The sequence below is a fragment of the Acinonyx jubatus genome, chromosome B4 (genome assembly GCF_027475565.1).
Source record: "Acinonyx jubatus isolate Ajub_Pintada_27869175 chromosome B4, VMU_Ajub_asm_v1.0, whole genome shotgun sequence".
NCBI lineage: Eukaryota > Metazoa > Chordata > Mammalia > Carnivora > Felidae > Acinonyx > Acinonyx jubatus.
This window is the reverse complement of record NC_069387.1, coordinates 92,372,082-92,387,716: the sequence shown is the minus strand read 5'-3', so window position 1 is coordinate 92,387,716 and position 15,635 is coordinate 92,372,082. Positions and strand designations below refer to the sequence as shown.

General features: G+C 40.7%; 2 protein-coding genes across 5 annotated transcripts in view; both read right to left on the bottom strand.

The window, feature by feature from the left end:
* Window positions 1-517, bottom strand: part of FRS2 (fibroblast growth factor receptor substrate 2) — a 108,829-nt gene extending 108,312 nt beyond the window's left edge. For 3 of the 4 annotated variants that reach the window (XM_053226479.1, XM_027071272.2, XM_027071274.2), the window contains exon 1: window positions 360-517. The gene's annotated coding sequence lies outside the window, so the exon portion shown is untranslated. The remainder of the gene's footprint in view (window positions 1-359) is intronic. The other variant, XM_053226480.1, reaches the window with a different exon arrangement.
* A 5,845-nt stretch (window positions 518-6,362) lies between these two features.
* Window positions 6,363-15,635, bottom strand: part of YEATS4 (YEATS domain containing 4) — an 80,381-nt gene continuing 71,108 nt past the window's right edge. Inside the window, exon 10 of the transcript XR_008300337.1 lies at window positions 6,363-6,528. The gene's annotated coding sequence lies outside the window, so the exon portion shown is untranslated. The remainder of the gene's footprint in view (window positions 6,529-15,635) is intronic.

Genomic DNA, 15,635 nt, shown 5'->3' with positions numbered 1-15,635 from the left:
GTGTCCAGGTTCCCAGCCCCATGTCGACACAGAAAACCAAATCTGAAATGCAGCGCGAAGATTTGGGGGAGCAGAAATGAGGAGGTCGGATGGACGGAGGCCCAGCCCATCCCCACTCTGAAGTCCCAACGGCTACAACAGCTCCAGGAACCCCCTCCTCGGCTCCGCCCAGCCTACCCCAAGGCCCGGCCGCCCGCTTCTTCCCGCCCGGCGGACTGTGCGAGAACGTCGGCGGTCGTCAAGCCCCTTCCCCGAACCCCGACAGCCGAGCCCGCAACGTAGAGCGGGCAGCGGGGGCCCGAGAGCACAAGCCCTGACGCGGCCGGCGGCAGTCCGGGTGTGCTCCCCCGGCCACTCACCGTCGGCCTGGACGTTGGGAGGAAGCAGGCGCGGGTCGGCGGCCGCGGACCTCCGGGCTCCGACCAGGGCAGGAGCCCTTACGCGGAGCCGATCGAGCCACAGCAGCTGTGCCTACCAGGCCTCTCTCCGGCCCGAACCTTGGAAAAGCACTTCCGGGGGAGCGGGGGAGGGAAGGGTTTTGGCACCGGAACTGCTAGCGGGCCGGAGCTGCCAGGGCCTCCCGGGCGGGGTGGGGCGGGGCGGGGCGTGGCCTCTCCCGCCTAGCGCCGCAAAACCGCCCCCAGACTCGTCACTAACCCTTTGTGCCCCGAGGCACTTTGCATCTTCAGGCTATGGTTGCGTCCCTTACTGCTCTTCCAGTTATTCCACTCCAGCCACCTAATTTTCCAGACCATGAAACAGAGGATTGGGGAATTTGGGTGCAAGGGTCTAGCGTACACAACCGGCCTTCTGACTCCAGTATTTTCTCCACTCCAGTCTGCCTCCTTTAAAAATAATGGTAGTTAACATTTTTTTGAACGCTAACTCCACACAGGCACTGTATGTACTACGCGCTTCGGATGCTTAACTCAGTTAATCATCCTCAAGCCCCTTGAGGTTGCTGTTATTATCTACATGTTGCAGGGGAGGAAGCCGGTCAAACCCAATACCATAAACAGTGGCTCTTGATTTTAATTTGTGTTGTGTGTATAAATCTCGTCTACCCCTAACAAGATTTTTAAATTCTTTAAGGACAGGAGGCAAATTATATTCCTATATTTCAGCATTACTTGGTATTTGAACAGAAGCCAAGAGCTGGGAGACTCAAATCTTGGCTGGATCCTGTTATTTACTCTTACTCTTTTACCTTGAGCAAGTTGCTTGACCTCTCTAAGCCTCAGGTTTTTCATTTGCCGTGTGTGTGCACGTATATATGTAATCACCTCCGGATTGTTGTAGGAATTCAAAATGAAAATGCATGATAAACGCTTCAGTGTACCTAGTAACAAGTAAGACTGGGTAAATGTTAACAATTTTCATACTTCATCATCAATAGGAACAATTTCTCCCCGGATCAGGATCACTCTAGCAGGGGGTAATTTGGAAACTGTGGGTTAGCAGTAAGCGATAGAAAAGGTTAGTTAAGGAAATAAAGAGTAGAGGATTTTGCAATCGTAAAAATGAAGGTAGGTAAGCCAAAGAATGTCCTGGGGCCAGCCTGGATTCTTGTGACACTGTGAGCTGGGACAGTATGAGGACCTACAGAGCCAGATGCCAAGCAAGGAAAGAAGGGAAAGAAAAAGAAAAAAAAAAAAATTCCTGAGTCACAAAATCAGGAAGGCACTGAACATTTGAGGCAGATTCTGTATCTGACGCCAGACATGGGAGGGAGGGTGCGGGAAACTCTTAGCATGCATACTATCTGCAAAACAAATTTACAAGCATCTCTTAAAACTGGGGGAGGAAGATTTCTTAAATTTTCTACTAAGAAAGGCAGGGAAATGGACATGGTTCAGAACCCGTTATTATGAATTTAAGTTGTAAACAATGCCTTTGCCACTGGCTTTATTTACACGGCCGTCTTGTTTATTTTATTTTTGTGATTGCAGAAGTGTTTGTAAATACTTCCCTAATACCCAAAGTTAAGCAACTTTCGTGCCTCGAAGTGTGAAGAAGTGAAAAACAGAGCCCAGGTTGGCAGGAGTCACTAACTTCTCTTTCCACCAAGGAGCTTATAGGGACAGTGAGAGGAAACCTGAATCGCAGACTTTGTCAGGCTCTCACAGGACGCTAGAGGTCTGTCGCCCAACCTAGTTTATCTAACTAGTAAGTGGTGCAGTCAGGATTTGAATGTGGGTCTGTCTCCTCAGATACTTTTCACTACTGTGCCAGTGGTTCTCAAACTGATAAGTGCATCAAAATTACCCAGAGATCTTGATAAAGCACAGATTGCTGGGCCCCACCCCTAGAATTTCACTTAACCACACACAGCTAGTGCTTCTCCAGAGATGTAGCCCCTGGACTAGCTACATCAACATCAACATTGTCTGTAAACTTGTTACAAATGCAAATTATTAGGCCCCACTCCAGACCTTGTGAATCAGAAACTCTGGGGTGGGTTCCAGCAATTTGTGTTACAACAGGCCTTGCAGGTTACTCTGATACATTCTCGTTATAGAAACACTGCCCTCCACTCTCTTGTCTTCCACATTCTCTCTCTCTCTCTCTCTCTCTCTTTTTCTAATTATCCACAACAGGAATAACTCTAGTGAAGCAAAAGTTCTCCCATTGGATTAAATGATGTGTTGAAACACTTTTATTTATGTTTGCTCTCAAAGGGAGATGAGGCTAGAAAAAAATTAGTATTCATGGAGGATTCTTTTTTGATTACTTTAAATCTGTGCTGAAATTTAACCAGATAATACTGGGTTAGGGGAGGAACTAATCTTATTTTGGAACTACTCTGTGGCAGGGCTTTACACGCATTTTCTAAATCAGTCTTCACTCTACTAATACGAAGTTTTATGGTCTTCAGTTTTACAGAAGAGAAAAACTGAAACCTAGGTGAAATGACTGACTTAAGGCCACATTGTTATTAAGGGGCAGAAATCTGGATTGTTCCAACAAAGATTTCTCTAATTGCAAAACTCCTGCTCTCTCCACTCCGTGGCAGGAGCTTGGAGAACCAAATTCCAGTGTGGGCTCCGCCACCCAAACTATGCAACATTGAGTAAGCGATTTAATCTCTATTTCAATTTCTCCATCTATAAATAATGTTATCATAAATCTTCCCCTCCCACACTGGAATGTTAGAACAAATGAGGAAATAAAAGTATAAGCACTTTGAGCTTTTTGAAGAAAAAGAGTAAAAAGGCAAGTTGTTATAGTATTGTATATTTAGCCAAGTGTTGCTATGTGAGCCTGAGCATTGAAACTTTCCTGGTTATCTGCTGATTCACACATAAGAGGTTCAAAGGCTATATTTGATGCCAAAGAAAAAGTTGTTTGACTTCATTTGTCAATGTCTCCTAGAAGGTAAAGAAGATGACAGGATTTTGTGTGTCCCTTTCAAACATTACAGGGAATCTCTCACCAGGTGTAGGTTCCAGGTTGTTGCCAAATTGCTGGCCCACCCTCATTTTAGAGATCTTTCTTCCAAACCCCTTTCTTCTCCCCATCATAGGAATCCCTCCACCCTCCTGCCTCCACCCACTAGGCAAAGATTTAAAATTCCTTTGTATTATGTAGAAGGATTTAGCTCTCAGTCCTCCTCTCGGGCCAGACTCCAGGCCTATCTTTGTTGACAGAATCACCAGGTTGCACAAACCGGGGGGTACCATTCATAAAGAATACAACCTGAATGGTGCTCAAGGGGGTGCCAGCTGCCCAAGCCACAGTAGGAATGGTCCCCCTGGAACCATGCAAGGCTTGGCTCTGGCTTTGTATAGCTCCCACCCCCAAAATGCATTAAGGTGTTTTGTGAAACAATAGAGCCATCTACTTGGGTGTCCACTGGTTGCCAAGCCTTCAAATAATGGGGTTCTTTGTTTTTTGTTTATTTTAATGTAGACCTGATCAAGTACTTAACTCACCGGGCTTCAGTCCTGGGTTCCACACTCTGCTACGCATTTGTCACTCTCTTCTGTGAGGTTTGTAAAGACTGTCACATTTTGTCTTCCTCGCCTTTTATTCATGCCTTAGCACAAGTGCTTGGAAAGCATTTGCTGATTTGAATAAAAGCACAGTGTACTTGTATATATGTGCTAGTATAATTGGCAGATATTTGACAGAGGGCCCTTAAAGGTGTTGTTTGACCCACAGACTTTTGTACTAGGAAATAAATTGGGTCAAATTTTTTAAAATAAGAACTACCATGTAAAATAAAAATCCCAATTGCTGGTGTCTCTTGAAAATGTAGATACTCTGACAGACTGAATGTGCATCCCACAAAGTGTCAGTGTCTTTAGCTCAGACACAGCTCCTTATTCAGGTGGTACATGAGTTGGCCTCACACACGTGAAATCGTCATGGAAGGCACTGAGCTTGAGCCACTGGTGTGTGGGGTCATATGGATGTTTTGGAAAAACATGTATGGAGTTTTGCCTTGTAGATTTTACATGCGCTCATAACTATTTATTGCAATGTATTTGGGGGCAATTTTAAATTGTTTTTCTGGGATAGAAAATTGTGGGGTACCATGTTGTACCATTTCTAAACAAGCCAGGCAAATGGAGACATCAAATTGTAGATATCATTACCACCAACATTTTAATGGCGTTGTAGCTAATGTTACTTGTCAACAGCTTTGGAAATTGAAAAGAAAAATAATATCAAATACTTAAATAAGCTTCACGATAACTAACTTAATGGAGTGTGATCATCTTCCCCCCCCCCCAACCCCCGCCCAGCTGGAGAGACACAAGAATAGCTAGTTCTAGCAAGTAATGGCGCCAGGATTAGAACCCAGGCAGTCTAACTTCACAGACATGGTCTTAACCACTAAATTAATATTTATTGAGCCTTTCCCGTGTGCTACAGCCATGACTGCCTCCCAACTGAAAGAGACTACTGGATTTATGGAAGAGCGCCTGGTATCTTCCTGGTTTTTAATAGGCACTATAATAAAAGTACACAGAACCTTCTCATCTCTCTCTGCCTTCCATCCCAAGTCATGTTGATATGTTTATTATCTTCAGTTTGAACTGTATAAACTGTCAGAAATCTAAAACTTCTTTTAATTCCAATATAATTCTTGCACAATGAAATGAAAAATGAAATGAAAAAGAAAATATTCAAAAATCGAGGGCCTAAAAGGGAATGGTCATCAAACTTTAGCATATTTTACACTGAATTTTTGTTGTTGTTACACTGAATTTTTAATTAAACATCAAAAACAAATATTGGAACCGACACCTCCCTTTAAAAGGTTTCAAGAATTAAGCTTCTGTTGTCCAGATCGGGCCATTCAGTGAGTCTCTGGGATTTAAGAGGTTGCATTCTACCTTCACTCTTTCTTATGCAGATGTGGCCCGGTTGACTCTACCTCAATTTCTCTTTCTGCAAAATATGCACAGTAAGTGCATCTTGTACCATAGAGATGTGGTGAGACATAGCTAATAAATGATTATAAAGCCCAGTTCTTTGAAGTATAAAGCACTGCATAATTACTAAATACTATAATAATGATCCTCATAATAATAGTAATTTTCAACCAACACATCAACCAGACCCAGATGCTTTTAGTCACCTCCCAATTAGGCAAAAGTGTATGTGCCACCTATGAAATAAAGTAAAAATTGTACACTACAGACTAGCTCCACCCCCTTCTTCTTTCCTATGCAGAATGTGAAGTCAGGCTGCCAGAGACCTGTCTCAGTGGCAGTGCCTGCTAGCTGTATGACCCAGCTTGCACAAGACAGTGAAATCTCTCCAGTCTCTACTCCTTCAACTGTAAAATGACAGTGACAACAGTGCCCACCTCACAAGATCATTGTGAGAGTTCAAGCAGTGAATACACGGACAGCTGTGCACCAGTGCCCAGCAACTGAAAGAGTGCAATGAATGGCCGTGGTGGTAGTGGCTGAGAAGGACTAATAGTGGGTAGCTGTCCAACCACGTTGCCGAATGGAAGAAAGAAAAGTCAACAGGGGCGCCTGGGTGGCTCAGTGGGTTAAGTGTCTGACTTTGGCTCAGGTCGTGATCTCGAGGTTGGTGAGCTCAAGCCCCACCTTGGGCTCCTCACTCTCTCTCTCCCTGCCTCCCTCTCTCTCTCGGCCCCTCATGGGATTCTCTCTCCCTCTCTCTCCCTCCCTTGTTCACTCGCACTCTCTCTCTCAAAAATAAATAAATAAATACAACCATACATACAATATAATACAACTCAATACACTCAGTTTGGAAGATGATTTGAGGTTCCCTCCAGATTTCCAGATTATGAGAACACATATGAAATATAAGCACTTAAAAAAAAATTTTTTTTAATGCTTTATTTATTTTTGAGACAAAAAGAGAGAGTGTGTATATGAGCAGGAGAGGGGCAGAGAGAGAGAAAGACTCAGAATCCAAAGCAGGCTTCAGGCTCTGAGCTGTCAGCACAGAGCCGCACGGGGGGCTTGAACCCACGAACTGTAAGATCGTGACCTGAGCAGAAGTCAGACTGAGTCAACCGACTGAGCCACCCAGGCACCCCTGAAATATAAGCATTTCAATATTAAAATTTGATAGCAAAATAAAAGTTGAGAGGAAGATGTGGTAGAATATGTGTGTGTGTATATATATATATATATATATATATATATATATATATATCATACATTTATAATGGGATATTACACAGACATAAAAACGCATAAAAGAATGAGATTGTGCCAATTATAACAACATGGATAGAACCAGAAGGTATTAAGCTAAGTGAAATAAGTCAGACTGAGAAAGACAAATACCATACGATTTCACTTGTATGTGGCATCTAAACAAAACAAATGTATAAACAAACCAAAAAAAGCAGAACCAGACCTGTAAATATAGAGAACCAATTGATGGTTAGCAGGTTGGCAAAAGGGAGGGGTATGGGGAGACAGGCAAAATGGGTGAAGGGGAAAGGAAGATACAGGCTCCCAGTTATGGAATGAAGAAGTCATGGGAATAAAAGGCAAAACAGAAGAAATGTAGTCAATGATATTATAATAGCACTGTATGGTGACACAAGGTAGCTGCATTTTTTGTGAGTATAGCAGTGTAACGTATAGATTTACCAAATCACTATTTTGTATGCCTGAAACCAATATAACATTGTGAGTCAGCTACACTCAAATTTTAAAAATTTAAAAAGTAAGAGGTGAGGCGTTTTGCTTTTCCAATGTGTTTGTTTATTTTAATAATTGTACATGAAATAAATGACTACATTTTGTGTATAAATGATGAGAGGAAAAAAGAGTAAAATGGAAAAAGCACAATGCTCTGCGTTCCCCAGCCCACTCCTCTCCACAGGTGGAACCACTGTTAATGATTTGGTATTCTTTCCAGACCTTTCTCTGTGCCTTCACATTCATGCAAACAAAACAGAATTGCCCGATAGGCAGATGAAGCACATAACAAACCAGGACCAAAAAAAAAAAAAAAAAAGGTGAAAAGACTTTGACATTTTTACAAATGCATCGATTTTAAAAATCAGAATTTGTTGGGACTTCCTTACACTTAATTAATTTTTAGCATGGTTTTAATCTTAAAGTAAATAATAGGGATGTTATTTCATATGTACCAGAAGCTTCTTTAGTGCTCAGGACCTTTCTTAAGATCTTAATCCAAGCTTGCTTTATAAGTATATACACACCTATATTTTATAGAACATAAATATAATCATATTGTTTTGCAACTTGTTTTAGTTGTGTGTGTGATTTTAAACACTGTGCCATTTACTTACTGGCAACCCAAATAAGAAGGAACTTTTTCCACATCTGTCGTTTTACTCCCCCAAGAACTATCCCTGTATAAGGGCTTTATGGAACAATTCGAGTTTCAAAAGCTTTCTTTCTTGGTAAAGCAAATTTTATTTTCCATCACATTTTCAAGCCAATGTAATACAATCCTTTTTTAATCTCCTCAGAGTGTATGATGGAGAGAAATCCTGCCGACCAGGAGTTTTCTAAATGGTGACTGTGGAGAGATGCCAAGGAAATCAAAGGGTGCCAAGGGCAGAATCCTCAAGTTGCTCTCTAAACCAACAGAAATTCGTTTAGAAGCTGGATTTTACTGAGGTAGGAAGCATTTCACCTACAAAGATAGAGCACATGTGGAGACTGTATTTGGGACCCGAGAATAAAGAAGAGAAATAAAGCTACATTGTACTTCAGGAGACCTTAAGAGGAGAACATTCCCTGAAGAGAAGACTAATGACCTTTTGTGAAGGAAGAAAGAATGCTGAAGCAACAGTTTATAACTACATGTATTTAAAATGTTTCCCTTATAGTAAATTAACTGCTGAAATTTTATTATTCCTTCAATAAGCTCAAAGCACTTAGAAGTTACAAACTTCTCTGTAAAGAGAGATTAGATATCGATATAGATATATAGGTATACTTGAAATAACCCTGGCTCTAAACAAACATTTATTACACACTTACTGTGAACAAGAAAGACATAGGGGGTCTGGTGATACTAAGAACTCTAGTCACAGAACCTGTCCTCTAAGAATCAAAATGCCAGTTGGAGACATGTTATAGACTCATACAGGAGGAACCACAACGGTGCAAAACATCCTGTGGTAAATGCTAAATGAATAATAGAACCACGAATCTTTGGAGACCTCTTCCTTCATTTGTGGTCTTAGGACCAAGTAAGAGGTGGAGCTTAAATAGTATCTTAAAGGATTTGTAGAAATTATAGGAAAAAGAGGGAAATGAAAAGGATCCCGAGCTTTCAAGAAGGAGAAGTAGAAAAGCACAGAGCACATTCAGAAGACTGTGAACAGCTCCTTCTACAGTTAAAAACAAAAACTTTGGGTAAGCAGGTTGGGCCTGTAGTCTGAAGGGTGCTGACTACTAAATTAAGATATGTTGGGGGCGCCTGGGTGGTTCAGTCGGTTAAGCGTCCGACTTCGGCTCAGGTCATGATCTCACGGTTTGTGAGTTCGAACCCCGTGTCAGGCTCTGTGCTGGCAGCTTGGAGCCTGGAGCCTGCTTCAGATTCTGTGTCTCCTTCTCTCTCTGCCCCTCCCCAACTTGTGCTCTGTCTATGTCTCTCAAAAAATAAATGTAAAAAACAAAAAGATATGTGGACATTATCTTTTTTAGGCAAAGAACTTAGGTAAAGAAGATTCTCTCAGGTAAGAATCAGAGCTGGTTTCTCCACTGTAAAGCGGTATAATTAAAGTACACTTAAAAAAATAAATTGAAAAATAAAAAATAAAATAAAATAAAATAGAGGCGCCTAGGTGGCTTAGTCAATTGAGCAAACGACTCTTGATTTTGGCTCAGGTCATGACCCCAGGGTCGTGGGATCAAGCTTCATGTCAAACTCCATGCTGAACATGGAGCCTAGTTGGGATTCTTTCTCTCTCTCCCTCTGCCCCTCCCCTGCTCCTGTTCTCTCTCTCTCTCTCTCTCTCTCTCTCTCTCAAAAAAAAATTTTTTGATTAATTAAATCAAATTAAATTAAATTAACAGCACAGGAAACAACAAACGTTGGCTAGGATGCAGAGATAGGGGAACCCTCTTACACTGTTAATGGGAATGCAAACTGGTACAGCCACTCTAGAAAACAGTATGGAGGTTCCTCAAAAAGTTAAAAGTAGGACTACCCTACCACCCAGCAATTGCACTACTAGATAGTTACCCAAAGTATACAAAAATACTGATTTGACGGGGTACATCTACCTCAATGTTTATAGCAGCATTATCAACAGCAGCCAAACTATGGAAAGAGCCCAAATGTCCACTGACTGAGGAATGAATAAATAAAATGTCACACACACACACACACACACACACATGAATATTACTCAGCCATCAAAAAGAATGAAATCTTGCCATTTGCAACAAAGTGGATAGAGCTAGAATGTGTTATGCTAAGCGAAATAAGTCAATCAAAGAAAGAAAAATACCATATGATTTCACTCATAAGTGAAATTTAAGAAACAAAACAGATGAATATTTGAGAAGAGAAAAAAAGAGAGAGAGAGAGAGAGAAAAGAGAGGGAAACCCACCACAACAGACTCTTAATGATAGAGAATAAACTGTGGGTTGATGGAGGGAAGTAGGTAGGGATGGGCCAGATGGGTGATGGGAATTAAGGAGGGCACTTGATGTGATGAACACTCGGGTTATCTGTAAGTGATGAATCACTGAATTGTGCTCCTAAAACCAATACTGCTCTGTATTTAGCTAAAACTTAAATTAAAAAAAAAATTTTTTAAGTGAGGGATATTTGCAAAGCAGAGAAAAGCGTAAAAAATAAAATAAAAGTCACCTGGAAACCTACCATCCAGAAATATGTTACACTTTTATGTTACATTATAGCATTTTTTTTCTGGTCACATATTTCTGTGTATACGTATGTACGTTTGTGTGTAAATTGGGGTTATTCTTTATTAACTCAACATGATTTCGTAAGTATTTTCTTATTAAAAATCATAGCTGCACTGTATGTCATCATATAAATGGAATATATTCTACCTACCCAATTTTCCACGTTTCATCTGGGCACAAAAATCTAAAACTCATCCAAGGCTGATTGGAGTAAGGATAAACTGAGAACAGCTACCTCTGCCCAGTAGAGGGCAACTTATATAAATTAAGGCATAGTCACACTCTAAAAGAGTTTCTTATATTACTATTAATTCAAAACTATTGTATAACTATTATTTTCAAAGAATGATGCCACTCCTTGTGTCCTATCCTAGAGTGGTCTCTCAGATATATTTTCTCTTCTCCCCGAGCCCCTTAATTTGGAGTGTCCCAGAACTCAGTTCTCTCTTCTCCCCCATCTACATTTATTTCCTCCCTTGGCGATCTCATCCTGACCCGAAGGATTTAAATGTTGTCTATGTGCTAACCACCTGTGGAAAGGAAGGGTATTCTATGTTCAGGGGTGGATACAAGTTTTCTGAAAAAGAATTCGAAATTGTAAATAAAATATGCCTGCTCCACTCCAATGTTATCCAATAGGAGACATTACAAATATAAAATGTGGTGCCCTGCCCTGGAAGGGGTCCCAGAGATGAGGGACCGAAGCTGGGCATATGCTGCAGCCTGAGCAAGGGCCTGGAGTCAGGAGCAGAATGATATGAGGAAGGAATGGGTAAGGGGAAAATACTATCTCAAAGTCAGGGGATGGGGTAGGTGGGAAAAAAAAATCACCCATCAATTTGGGCAATTTGTTCTTTGACCTCTATTCATTCGGATGTCTACAGAACAATAATCTGAAATATTCATTTGATTCAGCTTCCTAAAAAATGGTACGTTACTCATTGTAAAAGGGGGAAGGGAAAGAGAGAGTTTCTGGGGGCTAATTAACAAAATAAAGGCTCCTGAGATAGCAAGCAAATGTCTGTGATTCTTTATTTCCAATATCATCTCTACATCAAATTTTCTCTTCCTGTTTCTCCTGCAAGCTCTGCTTTTCGGCACAGAACACGCTCTGCTAAAATTTGCAAAGAATTCTTTCTTTCCACATTGAAAAGGCCTGGCTACTTTGATATGACTGTAGTTTGCCCCCCGTTATACACGAGTACAAACATGTAAAAATATTTCTGCCTCTCTCCAATCTATAGAAAACCATTTTGGGGTCTTGAAAACAGTCTCTTTACAGATGGGAGAGAATGTGAGAGAAATGCCCTCAGTGTGCTGGCTAAAAACTGCAGTGTCTGCCCAGCACTGTGCTGCCTCTCATAACAGGGGATGCTCTGCTGAATGAGCCCTTGTATGTCCAAATTCAAAAAGGTCTTGTTTGCTCCAGTTGAACAAAGCTCTCACAGACAGTGGGATCTGCAGGGTAGCCACCAAGTGTGTTAAACCAATGTTCCCTCCACCACACTGCCGAATAGTTTATCGTAATGGCAGTTCTCACCTTCATGTATAGAGCCCGGTGTTCGCGTTGCTGTCCTGCACAGAGCTCCCACTGACTTCAAAGGAAATGACATAGAACAGAACCCCATGGTGTAAGGAGAAACAGGCAGCATCTGATCAGAATCAGGCCATATTTTTTTTTTCATTCTCTCTGTATAAATGGCTAAATTTATATACAGAATATTTAAAGGCCACCTTTCACTTCAGCAGTTTATGAATTGTCAGACGTACATACACTTATTAGGGAGCTCAACACTGAACTGCTTATGTGGGAGGGATGGGGGGGGGTGTTATAGAGAAATCCATCCCAATCCCACATTCTTTTTGGTCTACAAGACAGTCCCACCCCCTCAGAGACCAAAGTGATTGGGTCTAGCTTAGTGGCTTGTTTAACTTAAAGCTGGCCTTAAGGCAAACCTTAATGAAAAAGAAGGCTTAAGAGGCAGAAGAGAAAAAGAAGAGAGGGAGACGGAGGAGGAAGGAGAAAAAGAGGTGAAACAAAAAAGGATGTTTATTGAATCCCTGGATAGGGGAGTCTTTTTCTAAACTTAAAACTAAGAGGAGGATGGGGCACCTGGGTGGCTCAGTCGGTTAAGCATCTGACTTCGGCTCAGGTCATGATCTCATGAGTTCAAGCCCTGCATTGGGCTCTGTTTAGACAGTTCAGAGCCTGGAGCTTGCTTCGGATTCTGTGTCTCCCTCTCTCTCTGCCCCTCCCCCGCTCGCACTCTGTCTGTCTCTCTCTTCCTCAAAAATAAATAAACAAAAAAAAAAATTTTTTTTTTAAACTAAGGGGAGGAGGAGTCACTAAAGAATAATAAATTTAACTATAAAAATAGAAAATTTCCACATGTCAAATATCAAAATAAGATAGATTTAAATGGCAAATAAAAAACTAGGTAAAATATTGGTGACAACTTAAATAGGTAAAGGATTAATATTCTCCTGAATTTATAAAGAACTCAGGAAAGCTGATTCAAAAAAAGAAAAGCACTCCCACAGCTAATATCACATTTAATGGGAAAAACCTGAAAGCTTTTCCTCTAAGATCAGGAACAAGAGAAAGACGTCCACTCTTACCACTTTTATTCAACACAGTACTGGAAGTCCTAGCCAGAGCAATCAGACAAGAAAAACAAATAAAAGGCTTCCAAATTGGTAGAGAAGAAGTAAAACTGTCACAATTTGCAGATGACATGATACTATATAGAAAACCCCAAACATTCCACCAAAAAACTAGTAGAACTAATAAATGAATTAAGTAAAGTTGCAGGATACAACGAATATACAGAAATCTGTTGTGTGTCTATACACTAATAATGAAGCAACAGAAAAAGAAATTAAGAAAACAATTCAGGGGCGCCTGGGTGGCGCAGTCGGTTAAGCGTCCGACTTCAGCCAGGTCACGATCTAGCGGTCCGTGAGTTCGAGCCCCGCGTCAGGCTCTGGGCTGATGGCTCAGAGCCTGGAGCCTGTTTCTGATTCTGTGTCTCCCTCTCTCTCTGCCCCTCCCCCGTTCATGCTCTGTCTCTCTCTGTCCCAAAAATAAATAAACGTTGGAAAAAAAAAAAAAAGAAAACAATTATTTTACAATTGCATCAAAAAGAATAAAATATCTGGGACAAATTTAACCAAAACAACAACAACAACAACAACACTAAAATTCACATAGAATAAACAAAAGGTTCATACAATTCACAGAAACATAAATTAAAATGACTAATAAACATTTGAAAAATGTCCAGGGTTACTAATAATCAATAAAAGCAATGAAATAAAAAATACTTCCCCTTCAAATTGGCAAATATGAAAAATGAAACTATATATTGCAGTCTTCTCAGATTTAAACAATAATCAGAAAACGTGGCTCTTCAAAAATGCCTTTTCAAAACAGCAACAACAAATAAAATACCAAAGACTATACATATTAAGATGTGCAAAACCTAAATTAAAAAACTCAACTCCCTTTCTGGGCAGAAGAGCCTCATGAGAGACAGGGCCTGCTCAAGGAGGGTATCCTAGCCTAAAAAATGTCAGGAAATTAGCTACCCACCAGGAGATCAAGCAAATCAGTAGAATACTGAGGATAATAATAGGCAAGTTTCTCACTGTGAGAGAAGAGTAGTATAAATAGAGATGGAGGAAGGCTAGAATGAGCCCAGTGGTACTGGACTGGGAGTGGACCATGTCAATGCAAACACATGGTTGTCAATATAGGTAGATAGATACAGAAATAAATAGCGATGTAAATGTGTGTGTTTATATATGTATACAAGAGTATGTATGTAAATACATATTTCTGTGCATAGGTATATGCATACAGGTATTTCCTAGCTCAGTGCAATGAGAAGGGCGGGGAGAAGGGGCACTCTGATAACTGATTAACTGATCTAGTGCCTAGATCCTGGTTTCTAAATTGTACCATCTCTTCTCCACATAGGCTTTGTTCTTTGGAGAGCACATCCATTTCCTAAGGCTTCATTGTGAAGCCTATACTTATATGTCAAGATGAGACCTTTCACCTAATCTCCAGATATTCAATATTTTCAACATATTCCAACTGCTAACATGACTTCTCTACTTTGTTGTCTCATAAACATTTCAAACAACGTAGTCAAAATAGAATGTTTAATTTCCCTGTGTCCTCCCTAAGGGATTCCTCCCCGTTGTCCCAATCTCTGTAAATAATAACACTATTCACTCAGTCACTGAAGTTGGAGGCCTGGGAGTCATCCTAATCTCCTCCCTTTCCCTCACCCTTCATAGTCTATCCATCAGCAAGTTCAAATTTTCTACTTCCAAATTATACCTTGAATTAATTCCTTTGTCCTCATCTCTACTTATGACTATGCCAGTTTAAAAGCTACCATTCTCCCCCTCCTAGATTTCTTCAATAGCTTTCTAACTAGTCCCTCTACATCCATGGGAACCTTCTTACATTCCACTATCAACATAGCCAGAATGAACTCTTAAAATATCATTGAAGCATGCCTTTCTTCTCCTCAAAACCCTTAAAAGACTTCTGTGATTTTCCAGCCCATTAGAACAAATCCGAGTGCCTAGCTATGGCCAAAAAGACCCTGCATGATCTGGCTACCTTCATACCATTTACCTTATCCCATCAATTAAAACTCTGCAGTCAAAGTTCCTAGAACACACCAAGCTCTTTTCGGTTTTAGGAGTTTTGCATTTGCTCTTCCTTCTGCTTGCCATGTTCTTCTTACAGCTTTTCACATGATTGGTTCTTTCTCAATCTTTTTTTTTTAATGTTTATTTATCTATTTTAAGAGAGAGCATGAGGGGGAGAGGGGCAGAGAAAGAGGGAAAGAGAATCCAAAGCAGGTTCCAAGCTGTCAATGGAGAGCCCAACACAGGGCTTGATACCATAATGTGAGACCATGACCTGAGCTAAGATTAAGAGTCAGACGCCTAACCAACTGAGCTACCCAGGCATCTTGGCTCCTTATGATTCTTTAGTTCTTAGCTTAAATATGAGTTACTCAACGCAGAATTTCTTGGCCATCCTATCTAAGTAGGACCCTCTATTATTCTTTATCACAGCCAACTATTTCTATTCTTCCTAACACAGGCTGCAATTTATTTATTTATTTAGTTAGTTAGTTAGTTAGTTAGTTAGTTTTATTGCCTATCACTAGAGTATAAGCTGTGTGAAGGGAGTGATCTTGTCATTCCTGTTTTCTCTTTTATTCCCATATCCCAGCATGGTGTCT